Raw genomic sequence first — 20,223 nt, forward strand, 5'->3', positions numbered from 1 at the left:
ACAATTATGATAAAATGTTAACGCATCTGAAAACTCCAAAAAAAACTATTCAATAACAACTTCATAAAACTTGATGATATACAGAAAATTACTTTCGTGTATCTAGTTCAATTTCCAGAAGGTCATGGAAAACTTTATTCTTGTAGAAATTCTATGAATTGTTTGTTAGTATTTATTACGATTTACGATTATCAAATTATATTTTTCTTGACTAATTTTATGTTCCTAGAAATTAGAAATCCCAGTTAAAAAGGACACACAATTATTTTTTCCCATATCCAGAAATCCAGCTGTATTTTTTATTTACTTATAGTAAAAAGTTATTAATAGAAAAACTTATATCTTTTTTTATTAATAACATTTTCACTTTTGTTAGATTTATGTTTTTTAATATATATATATATATATATATATATATATATATACATAGATAAGGAAACTCCAATTTAAGTGAATGGTATTTTCTTATTCCTATTACCTCAAAAAGTAAAGAAAATTCATTTTCATCCTTCACTTCCACCATGCGGCCGAAAGAAATACCGAATTTTTCTTTGAAAAGCCGGTAAAAAATGTAAAATACTCCTTATGAAAAAAAATCTTTACTTTCTTTGAAATCATTAGCATAATGATTTCAAAGAAAGTCAAGATTTTTTATAATCATCAGCTTAATGATTGTAAGACCTCAAATGTTAAAATTACCAAGTTCATCGTAATTAGAAAACATCAGTATGATACTGGAAAACTCGTTTTTTTTTTTACCGGTTTTACGAAGAGATTTCGATATTAATTTCGATCGCATGGTGGAGTGAGGAGGATTAAAATTAACTTCCTTTACGTTTTAAGATATGACGAGTACGAAAATATCATTCATTTAAATTGGGGTTTATAAATATATATATATATATATATATATAGACCTTATTATAACATTTTGTAGCTCGAAAATCTCCAAAACTACTAAATCAGTTTCATTAAAATTTAGATATGTTTTAGTAGAATATGTGAATAATTGCATGTGAAAATTTGATGAAGATTGGTAGAGTTGTTCTTGAATTACGCAAAATTTAATTTCGAGAAAATTTAGCGGGTCAAGTAAAAAAGCGTGGTTCGTTATGATGTTGCAAATTCGTTTCTTTATACGCTATGTATAATGTCAGTATTGTTATTTTTATTTTTATTGATTTTTTAATTTTTTTATTGTAGAGGGATTTTAATGTGTAACTATTTTTTTTAATGGAAAAAAGGTTTTATTTTGTAAAATTTTATATTAAAATATCAGTACATTTTGCAAAGAAAACAAACCAAAATAATCAAAAGTCGGTATTCTTACGAAAGTTTTAGAATTAGGAAAAATTAAAAAAGATTATTAAAATCTGGAAAGTATAAATATTCATACAAGGAAAATATTTTTTTAATGATATTTTTTTTAAATAAAACTGATAAAACCAATTGGGATTTTTTTTCTGGAATTGCATTTTAGCCTGGAAAAGTTCTACATTTATATTAACATTTTCTAAATATTTCAACTGATGATCTTATTGCAAAGAATGAAATCTTATGTTGCATTGGTAAAGATATAAGATAGTAAAAAGGTTAAAACAGAAAGTTATAATATATCGTTTATCTGATCGATTATATGGCCAGTAATTTACGGGTTATTAAAATTTATATTTCAAGGAAAAGTTGAAGGTAGGCCCTAAGGAATTGAATATTTTCAAAATATCTATACTTTATTACCATTAGGCCTATATCTCAATTATTACAAAAATCAGCCGTTGAAATCAACGTACTATATGAATAGGCATGTAAAGGTGAATTAGTTACAAAGAAATTCCCGTCATTAGAATATTTGATAAAGTTTTTTTTTTTAAATTTATTCTTACCTGTTTCAAGAAACAGCATTACACATTCTAGGATGTAATTATTCATTTTAGGATCATTAGACAGGATTTTTTTTTATTAGAACACAATAGTAAAAATAATAAACAAAATAAAGAACAATTAAAACATTAGCTATAACATTTGATGTTTAAGATTGTCATTGATGTTCTGCTTAGATAGCTTCCTAATTTACAAAACCAGTTATTATTAAATTATATGTATTTTTTCAAGAAAGGATTTAAAAGAATGTGAAATCTTTGTTAAATGTTTAAAAACCTTTGAGATGTGAAGACTTCCAACCGTGAAATATCTAAATGCTAGATACACTACGCGCAACCCACCGGGTTGATCTAGTGGTGAACGCGTCTTCGCAAATCAGCTGATTTGAAAGTCGAGAGTTCCAGCGTTCAAGTCCTAGTAAAGTCAGTTATTTTTACACGGATTTGAATACTAGATCGTGGATACCGGTATTCTTTGGCGGCTGGGTTTCAACTAACCACACACATCTCAGGAGTGGTCGAATTGAGCATGTACAAGACTATACTTCATTTACACTCATACATATCATCCTCATTCATCCTCTGAAGTATTATCTGAAAGGTAATTACCGGTGGCTAAACAGGAAAAAGAATTATACACAACACGCGATATATTTGCCGATAAATTTGATGATATTCACGTTATGATAACAAACAGTTCCCTTTTTGGTTGATCTATTTTAATTTCATATAATATTTTTTTTTTAATCCACTCATTTGACTGGTTTGATAAAGCTTTCCAAGATTCCCTATCTAGTGCTAGTCGTTTCATTTCGGAATACCCCCTACACCCTACATCCCTAACAATTTGTTTTACATACTTGCCAAACGTTGCCTGCTTGCACAATTTTTCCCTTCTACCTGTCCCTCCAATATTAAAGTGACTATTCCAGGGGCCTTAGTATGTGGCCTATAAGTCTGTCTCTTCTTTTAAGTATATTTTTTCCAAATGCTTCTTTCTTCATTGATTTGCCGCAACACTTCTTCATGTGTCACTTTATCCACCCATGTGTACTAAAATGATTCATATCATATGATTACTAAACTTTAGCTTAAAAAAATTGAAAAAATATCACTTTAAAATTTACAAGCGAGTTTAGATCAATGGTTTTTAGGTTATCGGTCATTTTACTTTCCTGGAATCATAGCTGTAGAGCTATTCTGCAAGAAGGAAAGTATGGTAACATGCAAAAAAATGAGGTATGGGTGTTTTTTCATTTGTCGACGTTTCATGACCCAGAACTCCCAAAAATAGCGGGGGAATATTTTACACAGACTCGAACATATGCGGCAATTTGTTAGTAAAATTTTGAGGTCGATCTTTTCGCTGGGTGGAGAGGGTTTTTGATGTCAATTTTCTCAAAGTTTTGCTAACATACCCTCAGTATAACAACCCTCAGTATACCCTCAGTATAACAACTTCGTCGTCAGTTTTTGTTATTGTGAAATTTAACCTTTTTTAAAATTTTGAATATCAAGACGTATGAATATTTCAAAATTTAAAAAAATAATAAATATGGATAAATAAAGTACATAAAGCAGGAAGAATTTTATCATTGTATGAAATTTATTATTGAATATGAAAGTTCCAATGAATTGTAGAAAAAACTAGATATTATCAAGTAAAATAAATTCTATAAGAAAGGAAATAGGATTTAGACCAGTAATATTAAGAGTTGGTAAAGGGAAAGAATGATGTCGATGATGTTGATGATATAAGTTAATAAATAAATGTGACTGTTGCGAGAAGAAAATACCCTGTTTCTTTCTTTAAAATGTTATAAAATCAGATCGGATTCATTCCCATGGAAGTAGCAGATCTTCAAAAATTTTAAATGCATTGTATAAAGATAATATGAAATTAACATAATAAACTGATGTCCAAAAAGATAAAAATGGCTGTGATATGACCTCAAAAGTCAAAACTACTTTCTATATTATTATTATTCCATTAGTTTACTCAAACAAAAATTTTACTTATGTTATATTGGAAGGTTATTTTAACTTTCAGTATTACTAGTAGTTTCACAAATGTCAGTGAAATCCTTACATATATGGTTTAAGACATATTTCAACAATCATCTATCTCAAGCCCGTTTCCTCGCTATATTTAGTATATTGTGATGTGATTTACAATCTCTTGGTTTATGACAGATATACATATATAGGTTTTCATTCGTAAGATTACAAGCCTGCATTATACATATGTTATTATATATCCATTGATAGATTTTCTCGCTAGAAGCATAACAGATAGAAACATAATTCACTAAAATGTCAGTTGATTTGATATTTAACATTATCAATAATATCGAACAATGCGCTCTCTCTTATGTTATTAAGGTCGAGTTTACTGAAATTTAACTGTTCTGTAGCATCAGTTAGTTGTCAAATCCGATGATATTGATTATGGTAAAATATATCTTTCAATCATTTTCGATCGGTCTAGGATGAACTTTGTAATAAGATACTTATTTAATTAAGATATGTTAAGAAATAAGAAGCAATTATCATATACAATCTAATGATTTTACAGATATATATATATACATGAAATGAGTAATTTTTAATCAATAAAGAATCCTTAGCAATTCATACCGTTATTTTTGTTTAAAATTATAGACTATCATCTATCCATATGGAAGAAACATCTATGCATTATTTTTTTAATTATAATAGTATTTAACGAAACACCATACACAATTTTGTAATGAAACGTTTATAAAAACTTATTTCAAAACGCTGTCATCATATCAACCGACTGTATTTCTATTCATTCATTCGTCATCTGATTTTACCTTGTTGCAGTTTTTCTTATTTTAATAATACTTGGAATAGCTTGTTTTTGTTTTTTTTTTCTTTCCATAGCGGAGGAAAAAGCTCTGCCAGCCGCCGTCAGGCCCGTACTGATGGCAGTGCGGGGCTCTCACTCGCTAAAAAACCTCCCCTTCTACCATGCAGGGGCCTGATCTAAGCCATATGGTATGTACAGCCCCTGAATGATCACCCAGGCACTCCAATATCCGAATCCGTGTGACCGGAAGGCGTTCCCAGGGGGCGATCGACGAGCGACGACTCCGAGGAGCCCCCACCGCCGACCCCCAGAAGCTGGCCTCCCTTGATCACCCATCATCGAACTCCAAGCCTCCATAAATTCGCATCAACTCATCCTGCCGTCGCCTCTCTTCATTGGCCTTCTCCTCGTATCATTGATGCGATCGTAGTCGAGACACACTCCCACTTGTTGCCATTGCTGAGCATTACCTCGATTATATTGTTGGCCTCCTCCACACCCTGACCCTCGAGCACTACTGTTTTTGTTATTGTTGGTGGAATTTTAATTTTTGTTTATGAAATAGTTTGGCAAAACGATGACATCACTTAGGGTGTGAAGTGATTTTAAATATTCAATGAACATTTATCTTATATTACACCCCGTTTGACCAATGTAAAAAAAAACAAAAAAACTGTGCAATCGAAACGATTTTGTTTATTTATTTAAGGTGTTCAAATAAAGATGTAGAATGAATATGGAGTTTTAGTAATAGCTATTCAAAAATGAGAAATCATAATTCAAGAATGAAGACCGGTTTTTATTTATTTTATTATAAAACATTAAATTGGCTTTAAGTGAAATAAAAGAAAAAATTTTCTATTTAAAATAAATATTAATATCAAAAATCTCGGTGGCTGAGTGGTAGCATCTTCGTCCGTTCATCTGAGGGGTTTCGGGTTCAAATCTCGGTCAGGCACGACATTTTTATGCACTAAAAAATAATTTCGTTTCCATAAATACTACTTTTTTATTATATAAGCTTTTTTTGGTAGTTTCTGTGACGAAATTAATTCAGCAAGAAAATAAAAGTTTTAATGTAATATTACATGTTATACAGTTTTTATTTGTTATTGGGCAGTGGCCACAGTCTAATTAGGTTAAAATAAAAAATTTAGAGCGGTAATTATTTTATTTGTATCGAAGAAAAAAGACTAAAAAAATGAAAAATAATAATAGATGGTGTTAGTAACAGAAAAAATTTGATACAAAAGCTGTTAGAGCAGGGTCACAAGTGCTTGCCTAATAAGAAAAGAATGGAGAAAAGATAAGCGGTCTGGAGTAATCAGCAACTAGAACGGGTATAGATAAAAAGAACCGTTCATTACATAACTTGTTCGTTTTGTTATATCTTTATAAAGTGCTGAAGTTCTCCTGACAACATTCTAAATTTTACAAAGCGTTAAGAGATGAGATATTTTGCTCTTCACCTCCCCTTTAAATTTCCCGTCGGTGCGAAGCGAAGAATAACTTTTAAATTAATGTCATCTGGTTGTTCCTTAGATTTCTCTTACTACTCTTCCAGTTATTCTCCACACATTATTGAGTCGTCACGATCCTCCAATGTTATCTAATTTCCACGGTGGAAGAATTTCGATTCTCTTCGCCGAATTTCGAGAAAAATTAAAGAAAAGAAGATTTTTTTCAAGTAAATATTCTTGGGTGTTTCGTAATATTTTATTTATACGTGAAATCAAAGCCGGGAATAATCAAGAGCATGATATTTACAGAAAAATAAGGATTTGGTTAACCGTACAGTGGAAGAAGATGTAAAGAAAATATTTTAATTCAGAGGATCTAGAAAAAAAATTGAATACAATGGAGAAATCTGTAAACAATGTTTGTGTAGTAGATTGAAGAGCGGTAGGAAATAACAATAAATTATGGCTTGAATATAGAATTATAGAAATTTTTAGTTCATTAGTGATATTTTCATAGGAGGATATTACAAAATATATATATATTTAAAAATAAAATAAATATAATTTTTCTTTTAAAAACGAATTATTTGATTTTTTGTTATTTCACAAAAAAATAAAGAGCAGTCGGGTATTAAAAAATTAATAATAACTTAATTGAAAATGCGCATAAAAAATTATTATTATTTTTTTTCTTTTTAATACCAATCCCTCTAATTTTTTCTCTAATTTATAAATCGAGTTTTATTTTTATATTAGGTTTTGGTATGTTGCATTCAAAACCAATTAGTTTAACCACTGTATAATTGGAACCTTGTTTTGAAATTTGTGCCTGTGTTAATGCCGTCATAATTTCCCTCTAGCATTTCTGCCACTTCAACAACAATCAACCAGTCGTCAGTCCGTACAATTCTCTGTGTACATGTTACCACACATATATTTTACTTCTCTTTCTTTCTTTATACATTTCTATCTCTCTCTTTTTACTTTCATACCTTCCTCTCCTCTATTTACCAAACTCCCTTCCATATTAACTCACCACTCTTGGGGTTTTCACAAGTCCAGTAAAACTATAATAGAACTGATACGGAATGAACAGAACTAGGTCTACCTACACAGTTATGTTACACCGCATTTGCTACCTTCTGCATTATAACCTAACCCGACCTAACCAAACCAACCTAACCTAACCTAACCTCAAACTACTCTTTGACTATTAAAGCTACTCAGAATATCTCTCTATTGAAAATGCGTACATACGAATGTCTAAAATTATATTATTAAGCCTATATTATGTACATAGGTTCAGTAAAGTCGATGTATATATAAATATACTGATATCAAAGTCAGTTAGTCGGGTTAACCGATGGAAATTGTATAATGCATACTAATTATGTTACGATGCTTCTTTACGTATTACCGAATAATTTTGGTATGACATTTAATCTGTTAATAAATTAACTAAATCCACAACAATCACACGAATGTTATTGGGTTAAATTAAGTAAAGCCACTATTATTCAATTCAGCTGATTAACGGTACGTCAGTCGTGTGATTGTTAAACAAAAAATAATAATAGTATTATTAACCATTCTTATATTAAAATCAGAAAAGAAATTGAATCATAATTTTTTTTTACCTCCTTTTGAAAGAAAAGTATAGTAATACTTTTGGTCGTACGATAAGTTTGGCGGGTGTCAAAATGGACTTTACATACATTTTGAAGTACGATAGTAACGAAAATACCATTCATGTATGTAATTTTGTACCTCGAAAATCTCAAATATAACATTCATATATAAATTACTTTGGCTCGAAAATCTTCGAAACTACTTGATCGATTTCATTGAAATTTAGATATTCTGTAGTAGTGTATCTGAAATTGTGCATATGTGAATTTTATGAAGATTGGTTGAGTCGTTCTTCAGTTACTTTCAATTTAATTTCGACAATCGACATCACAATCTCAATTTGAGGTTATGTTGACTGTTTAGTGGTGTATTTTTTATACATGCTTGAGTAGTAACAATGGTGAGTGGCTTTTATACTTGAAGCTGTGTTGTATTCTGAAAGTCAGTGCGTTTCTGACTATTAAATAGTGAGGGCATCGGAAACAAAACATTTGTATTCTTTAAAAGAGTTTTCTAAATGTATTCATACACACATACACACACACACACACACACATATATATATATATATATATATATATATATATATATATATAAAATATTCATTCAAAATAAACATACTGAATCCACTGTTTCTGATAATGTACACTGTGTTTAAAAAGGAATAACCTGATTTTAAACAAATATATTTCATGTTAAAAAGTATTACAAGAAAAATTATACATTATTAAAGAATATTGAAAACTTCAATTACTAAGTTATAAATGTTCTGTATATATATATATATATATCTGTTCTGTTACGTAACACTGTTATAGAAGTTATTGCAGCTGTCATCCTAGTTTTCAGCTCATCCAAATCAAGTATCGGTTGAAAAAAAAAACATTTTGTTTCGCATATTCTCACAAGAAAAAGTGACAAGATGTAATGCCTGGGGGTCTTGAAAGCCACGAATATATTTTCTTTTTTTTTGGTGGCGGGTTGGAGGTAATAATACATTTACACAAGGAGTGTTGGACTCCTGCTGGTGGTCTCATCCAACCGCCACCAGCAGACTACCGACTAAAACCACACCCCTTTTATTGGAGTAAATCCTACGTACCCTGGAATCGCCCCGTGGCATTACTTCGGGATGCGTAGATCTCCTAACGAGTTCGCCCGTTTCGACAAATTGCGCAAAAACAACGTTAAATTAACTATGCAAGCACACAATACTAAACACAAAGTTTACTCAGCCTAAATTAAACTGCCAAACGAAGGCAATAACCACATTAAGAGTAAGATTTTTTTTTTTTAGCCATGAGTGTATGGTTCCCGTACGTCCTGTCCGGCGTTGAGGCGATGTTTCATATTTCGAAACTACGAAGTTAGTTGTGCCGATGTGGCGGGGCCCAGTCTCGTTGAAACATGAATTCTTAATAGTCTTCTTTTAGTGTGGAAAAATCCTTCAGCATTTCAAGATAAGAATGTCCTGTTATTATGTTTTCTTTAAAAAAGTAATTGCCATAATTTTTTTAAAAATTAAACCCAACAAAAACACATTAACTTTTATTGTGAATCCCTTGCTGTTCAATCTCGTGCGGACATCAAGTCTTCATATTTTAACGTTGTGGTATGAAATTTTACCGCTTAAATCAAACGTTGCTTCATAAATAAAAATTGTTTGTGACAACCGCTGTCACAAACTATTGTCTTCCATATCGACTAAGAACATATCACTGAAATTTTTACGTTTTCTTTAGTGTGTTATACGAAGAGTTTCTACCGGTTGAACCCGACATGATCTGAAATAGAAAAAGAAAAACTCAAATTCGTAGTACGTAAAAATTAAATTAGAACTATGAAATTTAGTTTTTTTAAGAAAACTTTTAGTAAGCAAATCTAATTATATAGTATTAAACAAATAATTATAGGAAGAATTAAAGTAGATAATCATACATGAGTTTTTTAATGTATTTTTTAAAAATTTCAAAATTTAATATTTTTCTTTATAAAAAAGCTGACAACACAGTTATTTTTAATTCACGGTTTATGTACACAACTTAATTTAAAATATTTATCATCATTTTATTTAAATATATTATTTTTTGGTTTATTTAATTCGATGATTTTAACTAAAGCGCGCGCGCATACCTTGTTTCATTCGCGGGTATTTCATTTGTGCGGATGTGGCGATACTAGCGGCTATTTTAAATAAATTTTTTCACTTTAAATATTATTAATTTATTTAATTTTACCGCTCACCTGTGATGTCGCAGCATAACAGACTATTACAGCTGTAGTCCGGCCGGTTATTACAATAATGGAATGTGGGGGTATGTAAGGTAATGTAGGGTATGTAGGTGGCTAGATAAAGACCCCACTTTGATGGGGAAAAAAAATTGTGGATTCCACGAGATGCTAATACAAAAGACTGCAACGAAAATATACTCACTGTAATACCATATTTAATTTGCGCGTGTGTGACGGTACTTGCGGAAACGGTGAGCACTAACTAAACTAATGTAATTTGATAACTTACATAGAACATATTTTGTTTGTACTGTTGGCTGACTGGTGTAGCCGCGAGACTTAACGCACCAGATATATCAAGTCAACCGGGCGATCGAGTTTGAGACACAGACCGAGTTAGTTTATTACATTTTAATTTATTATTTAATTCTATTGCTCATTTATGACGTCACAAATAGCAGTATTTTAGAATATTTTTTAAGCTGGGGTTGGGATTTTACAAAATATTTTTTTTTAAATATTAATTTTTAATTGTTAACAAATGGTCATAAGAAAAATATGAACTTAATTAGGTGAAATTTCGAGATACTGAGGGTGGGTGACCTTGCTTAGCAGTCTCATCCTATTACCTTTTAAATTGAAATTTAATGGCATCAATGCCCCATATATAGAGGTAATCTTATCAAGTTTGGTCAAAATCGGCCGAGTTGTTCTGAAAATATAAGGTAATTTAGAAGTCAACACCGAATACATGTACATACGAACATTAACATCTGGGAAATTTCCATCCGAAATTTTTTTTTATTTTTGTGTTCCTTAGCTGTCAAAACGTCAACATCCGTTGAAAATCGTTTATACTCAAATTGACCGATTCTCTTCTAGAGATATAGCTCTGTTATAGCGCTATCTAGACGGGAAAGTAAAAATTAATTATATTTACTAATTATATAATGTTAACCTTCATAATAATTTCGGTTATTATGGTTGAATGACTCTATTCATATGAAAAACGAGAGTTTAAAAAATAATACGACTTTATTCAAATTAAGTGTTAATGATTTAATATTTAAAATTAATTTACCTGAATAATAATGTGAAAAATTAATTCGGTTACGTTTTAAGGCTATTCAAATAAATGCATTATATATATACGTATATGCGTAATTCAATTGAAATGAAACTTTTGAAAAGCTTAGTATATTATAGAGAGACTTCTAGGGTTATTTTGTTCGCAAAATTTTCTATTGATGAAGTATGAGATGAAGGTTAGCTAACATACAGAGCTAGTTTAAACGGGGTGTTCAGTGGTAGTACTGAGTGGCTTAAAACTTAGCTAGCTACACCAACTCGGCCTAATGACTGCTATTAGAAGTTACCATTGAGCCATTCCACTAATAGTAAGTAGTCCTAATATAGAGAACGGGGTAAGCGGTTAGGCTACGTGAAAGGAGTAAGGAATATATCTGTACCAGTAGCTGGAGTTACTCATAGAAACGAAAACTGAAATCTACTCCTCTACGCCTTCTCTGGATTATTGAACTCATTAAAACTTATCCATTCCCATGCGGAGCCAATAGACCGCCAAGTTACTACTGAATGAGTTCCATAATGTGATAGGAAGTAAACGTATCGACATTATTGAAGAGTTACGAATTTTATTATTATTATTAATACGATTTATTCAGAATCAATATTAAAAATTAAGTTAATGCATGAAAAATAAAAAAAGCCTTGGTGCAATAAAGAAATTGAATTTCACATAAAAAAGGGAAAATGATTTATGGAACTTTTTGAAATGAAATCCTGGTAATCAATTACTTAAAGTAAATTACAATAAAACAAAGTAATTTTGTAACGGGTTTAATAAGAAGAGTTAAAAGAAAATATTGTTTTCATATCTTTCAAATAAATTCCACTGATGTAAAGCAAACCTGAAATATGGTTAATTCAGTTTTAAATAATAATAGAAAGCCTGATCCATTTTTTTTTTCAATATTTTTTTTTTTTGTCTTCAGTCATTTGACTGGTTTGATGCAGCTCTCCAAGATTCCCTATCTAGTGCTAGTCGTTTCATTTCAGTATACCCTGTACATCCTACATCCCTAACAATTTGTTTTACATATTCCAAACGTGGCCTGCCTACACAATTTTTCCCTTCTACCTGTCCTTCCAATATTAAAGCGACTATTCCAGGATGCCTTAGTATGTGGCCTGTAAGTCTGTCTCTTCTTTTAACTATATTTTTCCAAATGCTTCTTTCTTCATCTATTTGCCTCAATACCTCTTCATTTGTCACTTTATCCACCCATCTGATTTTTAACATTCTCCAATAGCACCACATTACAAAACCTTCTAATTTTTTCTTCTCAGATACTCTGATTGTCCAAGTTTCACTTTTATATAAAGCGACACTCCAAACATATACTTTCAAAAATCTTTTCCTGATATTTAAATTAATTTTTGATGTAAATAAATTATATTTCTGACAGAAGGCTCGTTTCGCCTGTGCTATTCGGTATTTTATATCGCTCCTGCTTCGTCCATCTTTAGTAATTCTACTTCCCAAATAACAAAATTCTTCTACCTCCATGATCTTCTCCTCCTATTTTCACATTCAGTGGTCCATCTTTGTTATATCTACTACATTTCATTACTTTTGTTTTGTTCTTGTTTATTTTTCTTTAAAGAGTCCTGTTGATTACCAGGATCTAGTAAATAAATTAGATAATTATTTTGGTTTTGTGATTACAGATTTAAATAAAATTTTGGTAAGGTATGATTTTGATTTATCTGGTAAACAAAAAAAAAACTATTTACAATGATGGTAATAAATTTTCATGTTTTTGAAAAAAATCAATGAAAAATCTTTTACTAAAAATAAATAAACTTAAAAAAAAGGTTTCTTCTATTCCAGACAATATACATGCTAGTGATTTTGAAATCGAGAGTCCCAGCGTTCAAGTTCTAGCAAAGGCAGTTACTTTTATATGGATTTGAATACTAGATTGTAGATACCGGTGTTCTTTTGTGGTTTGTTTCAATTAACCACACATCTCAGGAATGGTCGAACTGAGACTGTACAAGATTACACTGATACATATCATCCTAATTCATCCTCACAAGTAATACCTGAATTGTAATTCCTAGAGGCTAAACAGGTACACAAAATTATACATGCTAGGCATATTAAAGTAAATTTTCGTTATTCAAAATTTGTTTGGATTCATATTTTAATAGAATTTTTGAATCAGGAATAATACCGGACGGAATGAAATTAACTCACATAAACCCTTACATAAACAGGTGAAAAACATCATCTAAAAAATTATAGGCCGATAGGCACTTTATCTGTCTTTTCAAAAACCATCAAATTTTTTTAAAAAAACAAGGGTCCTTTATAAATGGACAACTGCTCTATTTTTGTATTGCTTATTGCATTTTTGCTGAATCTCAACACGGCTTTATCCCGGGTAGATTCATAATTCAAGGTCTAGAAAAAATTATATACAAGATAAATGAATTACTTGATAATGATAAATGTGTAATGGCAGTTCTAATAGACATTTCTAAAGCGTTTGACACTTTTAAGTATGATATTATGTTAAAAAAATTAGCCGGTGTTGGTGTTGGTGGAAAGTTATTACAGTAGTTTCATAATTATTTTTCCAGTCTACTAGCTTTTAAAATAGAAGATACGGTTGGAAATTCAATGAATCAAGGTTGTGGCGTCGTCCAGAGTTCAATTCTTGGTCCGATTCTCTTTAACTTCTACGTTAATGATATATGCAGGCTGAATCTGAAAAGTTCACTCTTTATGTTTGGTGATGACTTAATTATATTATTTTCCCATTAACTTTTATTAACACCTTGCAACGATTTAGATATTTTAATTAATTTTTCTTTCCATAATAGAATCCATGAAAACCTCAAAGAAATCCGAGAAAACCGAATCCATTATTGCTTGGCTGATTGTAATCGCATCGCTTGTCATTTTCATACTTGTTTTCGGTACGATTACAACTTGTGAGAAAATTCAACATTCTCATAGTCAATTATCTTGAACCCACCGGGTTGGTCTAGTGGTGAACGCGTCTTTTCAAAACAGCTGATTTTGTAGTAGAGAGTTTCAGCGTTCAAGTCCTGGTAAAGTCAGTTATTTTTACACGGATTTGAATACTAAATCGTGGATACCGGTGTTCTTTGGTGGTTAGGTTTCGATTAACCACACATCTCAGGAATGGTCGAACTGAGACTGTACAAGGCTACATTTACACTCATACATATCATCATCCTCTGAAGCATTATTTGAACGATAATTACCGGAGGCTAAACAGAGAAAAAATAAAGTCAAGTATCAGTCAAGTCAAGTCATCAGGGTTAGGTACGGGATGGTGTGGCGACCGGTAGCGTCACAAGGTATCTTGATGTAGCTGATGTAGCCGAACGGATTAATGCGACAGACAAAGCTTCTCGACCTTTTGTGATCGCTTCTCGACCTTTTGCCTAAGATCAAAGTGTAGTAGTCAGTTATCTTGGTTTGATTAATACGAGATGGTTCTCTCACGTTGATTTTTCGTGTGAAAGACTAAGAATCGCCTTCTTTAAATGCTATCAGGTTGCTGATACACTTTCTTTTACAGAAAAAGTGATTCAGTATTTTGCATTAGTTGAATTAATTATAAGATATGGTCTTATCTCTTTCGGTTTTGCGCCACAGTATATTTTGAATCCGGTTAAAAATCAACTAATTAGAATTTTTTAAATTTTATTTGAACATACTGTTATGCCTAGCGTAGGAATTATGAAATTACATAATTTGTTGATGTATATTGTGCTTTGAAGAACTATTTTTTTTGTTGACAAAAATACGAATTATGAATTCAGAGAAACGACTATATCTTTCAATGTGCCGCAATATTTCAAGAGTTATGGGAAGACAACACCCAAATTTTTTGTTCCTTCATTTTTAAATGAACTGCCGTTATATTTGAGAACTATAAATGGCTTTAGTAGATTGAAGACTACTGAGATCACTTTCCGGTACCCTGAGGTTGTTGTCCTTTCATTGATCTTTGGTTCCATCTGTCAGAAAATTGAGGAATGATTTGTTTACGACAGTTAGTTTATAGTAATGTTGATTTTAGACATTAAAATTAAAATAATTTTCCATGTAAAGATAATATTTTTATAATATAAGAAAAATATTATTCCAGTAAGAAAATATGTAAAAATGACTTAATATATAATTGTATATTATAAAATAATGTATTTTAGTTAATATTGTAAATTAAACAGAACAGTTTTTTGTATGTAATTCCTCAAAAAAGTTTTTTGAACTTAGAGGAAATTTTATTATGATTGTAATACAACTAAATAAATAAATATAAATATATAAAATATTATTATAATAAAATAGAGAACGTGTCCTATTATGTTATTTTAAAGAAATAACACTATTGAACGTAAAAAAAATTACCCAAAATTTTTTAAACGTTTTGTTGAAATTTTATATGATAATTCTCCTTTTTTTTTTTGTTCCTGATCGAATCGTTTACTATTAAATTAAATATGTAGCAAATAAGTATAACTATTAGATGATGTCTGCATAGGAAATACAATTCAATTAAAAAATTTTCATTATACCTTATTTAAAATTTTAGAAAAAATATACCACCCAGGTTTACAGATTCGGTATTTCAATCGCAATTTTTTTTTAAATTTTTCTCTTTATATCCTGATTTAAAAAAAATATGTTTAATGTCTTAACTATGTAAAGCTGCGTACAATTAACAAATTGAACTTTACTTTTCATCATTCTTAAAACCAATAACGACTCTATAACATTTTACAAGTATTAACGTCTTTGAAGTTTTGGTTGTTACATTTTAAAATCATAATATATATATATATATATATTTAAACAAAATAATTATAACATTAAAACAAATTATTTGTGCCATATATTTTTATTAAGGATTTTACAATTAAAAATGTTCTTGAAAATTATACTTATGCAATAAGTATATATATATACAAGTGCTGGGTTGGCCTCGTCAACTTCAGTTCCCGCCTTCCTCACAACAGTATTGGTCATCCGCTCTACTACGTTATCTTAACTTTCTAAACAAGAATACAGCCTATCATCGGAAAGGTATTAATTAGTCTATGACGCTTAATTCTTTCTTTTCCGCACTCTCTCTCTCTCTCTCTCTCTCTCTCTGTCTCTGTCTCTGTCTCTGTCTCTGTCTCTGTCTCTGTCTCTGTCTGTGTCTCTGTCTCTGTCTCTGTCTCTGTCTCTGTCTCTGTCTCTGTCTCTGTCTCTGTCTCTGTCTCTGTCTTTATGTCTAAAATATATATGTGTATTTATATGGTTAAACAAGAACAATCAGAAGAAACACATCAATAAAATGTATACGATTACTTTTAAAACATAAAATTGACATAAAATTATAATTTAAATTTGAATACTAGGATTCAAATAAAATAATAAAAGTTCAACGTCAAAATTGAGGAATGTAACGATTTACAAAAAAATAAATGTTTTTACTTTGCAGGGGAATGTAGTTAGAATAACTATATGAAATGGGGGTGTGGTTATTTTGCAAATCAGTATGTTTGTAGGGTCCATGTAGACCATACAAAAACTTATGTTTGTATATGTATATATTTACAAATGTGTATTGCACTGCTTCTGTATAAGGGGAATCAATTCTCCTTATATCTCAGGATTAACCACATTTATTTTCTTCAAAGATTTCTGTGTAAGAGCCAATATTTAAATTCAAATTCGTTAATGCAGCGGGGAGATATTGCAAAAAGAAAATTCGATTTTCTGCAGAGGCATTTAAAAAAAATATTCATTAAAGTAAATTTGCTATTTACAATGTATATATTAATAGTGCAACGAAAAAAGAAATTTCAAGAACCAACCCCCACCTCTTAAAATTGAAATATACATTTTTTTTGTCCTTTTGCTCTATCTCCCGTAATTTAAATATTTTTCAAAAATGTTTTGAAAGTTTATACTTCATCATACATAGAGCTATCAAGAAATGTCTATAATCTTGTTATATTATATACCCCGGAACTAAAATACAAAAAAGTTAATTTAATTGTTTTGTTTTACTTCTTATTGAAGGGGTTGTTAGATTTAGAGAAAACTTTACTTAAGCAAATTTGTTAAGCTTATCATATATATTCGTATGAATATGTTTAGAAAAATCTTTCTTAAAATTTATTATTAATAGCGATGAATTTAAAAGAAGAAAAAGGTAATTATAAAAATATTAGAATAACAAAAATTAAAGAGAGAGAAAGAGTATTAAATTATTTTTTATTCTTTTCTTAAATATTTATCCTATGAGTTTTAATCTCTCTCAGTAAACAGCGGCAAATTTTCATTATTTTATTAATATAAAACGTAAACATTTCTACTTTGTAAATAATTTTTAATTTTTTACGTTTGTGCTTTAATTTTTTTTATACACCTTTTATTACTCTAATTGCGAATACGTGTAAAACAACGAATAATTTGAGCGGCTAGTTAGTAAATAATGTAAATAGCGTTATTCAAATAAAATTTTTAAATTTTGCAGGAATGGATATGTTCGTTTAGAGTCGTAAAAAAAAATTGCTTGAGGTTTCATATTACATCAAAACATATCAGATTTTTTTTTTTAGACAGACTTCCTCCTTCAAGTCTATTTCTTATCAACGTGATTCGGTAAAACCAGTATCAATTCTCCAACTGTAGTGGCGGTACGATTTTAAAAAATTCAATGAAATTTGGACTCAATAAATCGCTACTAGATGGAATAGACCTGCTCGACCATCAAACGGACGGAGGAAATTTTATGAGGCAGAGGGTGGGCGTTATATGCACTCTCTCCCTCTGATCTCTTCCCAGACGTTGCTTTTTCTGGTCGTGACACCTTCCAAGACAGACTCCAGCGATTTGGCCTGGTGGATTCAGGTTTGTCAAGATTGATAAACAGCTAGATGACACATACCATATAATTGACAAATATATGCGCAAAATACGAACTTTTGCGCATTTGTTTTGCGAACTATTTGTCGGCTTGTCATTATCGGGTCGACTTTAGATCTCTGTGAGACTTGGAAAAACCAAGCCGAATGGGTAATCGTTGAAAATTTCATCCGGTACCTGGCAAGAAAACGGATTGTCGAGCGAATTTAGGGTTCCGCCTGGTATTTCCTGTATCTTGGTTTTGTTGTCTTGTGTTATACGGTTTGATGTTTTTTCAGTGATTTGTTTATTTAGTTTTATTTTTATGTTTAATTTTATTTCTTGTTTTGTGTTATGTTATGTTGCGTGTTGAACTTAACTTCTAACCTATCGAGTAGGTAGTTGCATTTTTAATTTCAGTTCCTTAATGTCACTCAGTCTTGTTAAAGACTCGACGTAGATGTGTTTTGTTGTAGAGAGTTCGTTTCCCAGTAGTACACCGATGGGAATATCAGATGTATTATTCGCGTCGATGGTTTCCTGACTGAGGCAAGAACAAGGCTGAGAGATTTTGCCGAGGTACTGAAGATAACCTCCGGTAAAGCCCATAAGGGCTACGTACGAAGGTGGTGGAGTGGCGACCTGAAATGCCACATGGAGAGTACCTTCCCCTATGGAGTCAAGATGCAGGAAACTCCTAACCTTTGTGTTCCGGTAGAATCGTCGGTGATTTAACAGTAAAATGATATTATTTTCTAGCACGAACTAAGCACAGTACAGTTTTTAGTATTTTTACACGACTGCCCAAAAAAAAGTGTAATGTATTTAGGGCATATGGATATATGGGTGTAGGTTGTAATGGGCTTTCCGTGGGAACGGCGTGTGAGGCTACAATTCTGAAGTGATTCGAGCACCTCCTGCGAGGCTAGACCAATCATCACCATCAACTGGCAACAAGCGAGGTTACCCTGGGGCGCTATTTTGGGAGGCACAATGAAATGATCTTATAATATCACTGCAAGCAATCGTCCGATTTTTAAAATTCAAACGGGGTAATAGGTTAAAGGTTAAATTTTGCAGGCATCTGATATACAGATCACGGTTATTCGGAAATTTTGTTATATCTTCGCAACTAATCTTCCGATTTTCAAATTTCAAACGGGGTATTTGCTAGTATAATAAAAATTACGATGGAACTAAACCAGAATGAAAGTTAACTGATATACTCAGATATGGACCTTATTTAACGTTGCATAGCATACGAACGTACTGTTAACAAATCTATACCTGTTACTAGAAATTAATGTGAAAATATATTTTTAGATGAAACTATATCCACAGATTTATTGACGACAAATAAGACGTAAGTTAGCAAATTATAATATTAATTATATTTAAACCGATTTAAATGATCACCTATCGTGTCGCACGGTAGTTATTAATAGAAATTCTTAAAAATATAAAACACAAAATTGTAAAATATAAATCTCTGAATTATTAATAATTATTAGACGACTGGACAAAAAGGAATGTAATGTATTTAGGATGTATTTATGTTTGTTCCACCGAGCATGTCAACGGCTGAACACAGATTAAATTGTATAATCCCGCATTGGAATCCTTATCTTTTTCGGAGTGTCATAGGTTATATATAAATATGTTAAAATAAATTAAAAATATTTAAAAAAAATTATACTATATACAAAAGTATCATCCGCACCCTCTTTAATTATCTTATATTAAACAGCAATGTTTTTTACAATTGTTTTTTAATATTTGTCTCTTGTTAATGAAAAAAAAAAAAAAAAATTAATAAATGGTTCGTATTTTTTAACTTTGCTAGGAGCACAAAAGACAATCACTGTTAAGCTATTGTGTATAGAGTTGTAAACCATTCGCAGGCGAAATAACCTCTCAGCATTTGTTGGTAGAATACGGGAAAATAAAGGATAAATATTTTTTTATATTTTTATTTTATTTAAATATTTCTACATCTGCCTTTTTAAATAAAGTAATACTTTTTTACCATCTCGATGTTAAATAATCTGATGTGGACATCACATGACTTCCTTGTGCGCCTATTAAATTACGTATACACATTTTTATAAAATGAAAAGTACATAAAATTTTAGTTCACCAATAACTTCTGATTTTTTTCATATGCTTTTTTTATTGTTATTAATGAATTGTAAACTTTTTTTTTGCAATCAGAGGTTAATAATT

Source organism: Lycorma delicatula, chromosome 11, assembly GCF_047948215.1.
Source record: "Lycorma delicatula isolate Av1 chromosome 11, ASM4794821v1, whole genome shotgun sequence".
Classification (NCBI taxonomy): Eukaryota; Metazoa; Arthropoda; class Insecta; order Hemiptera; family Fulgoridae; genus Lycorma; species Lycorma delicatula.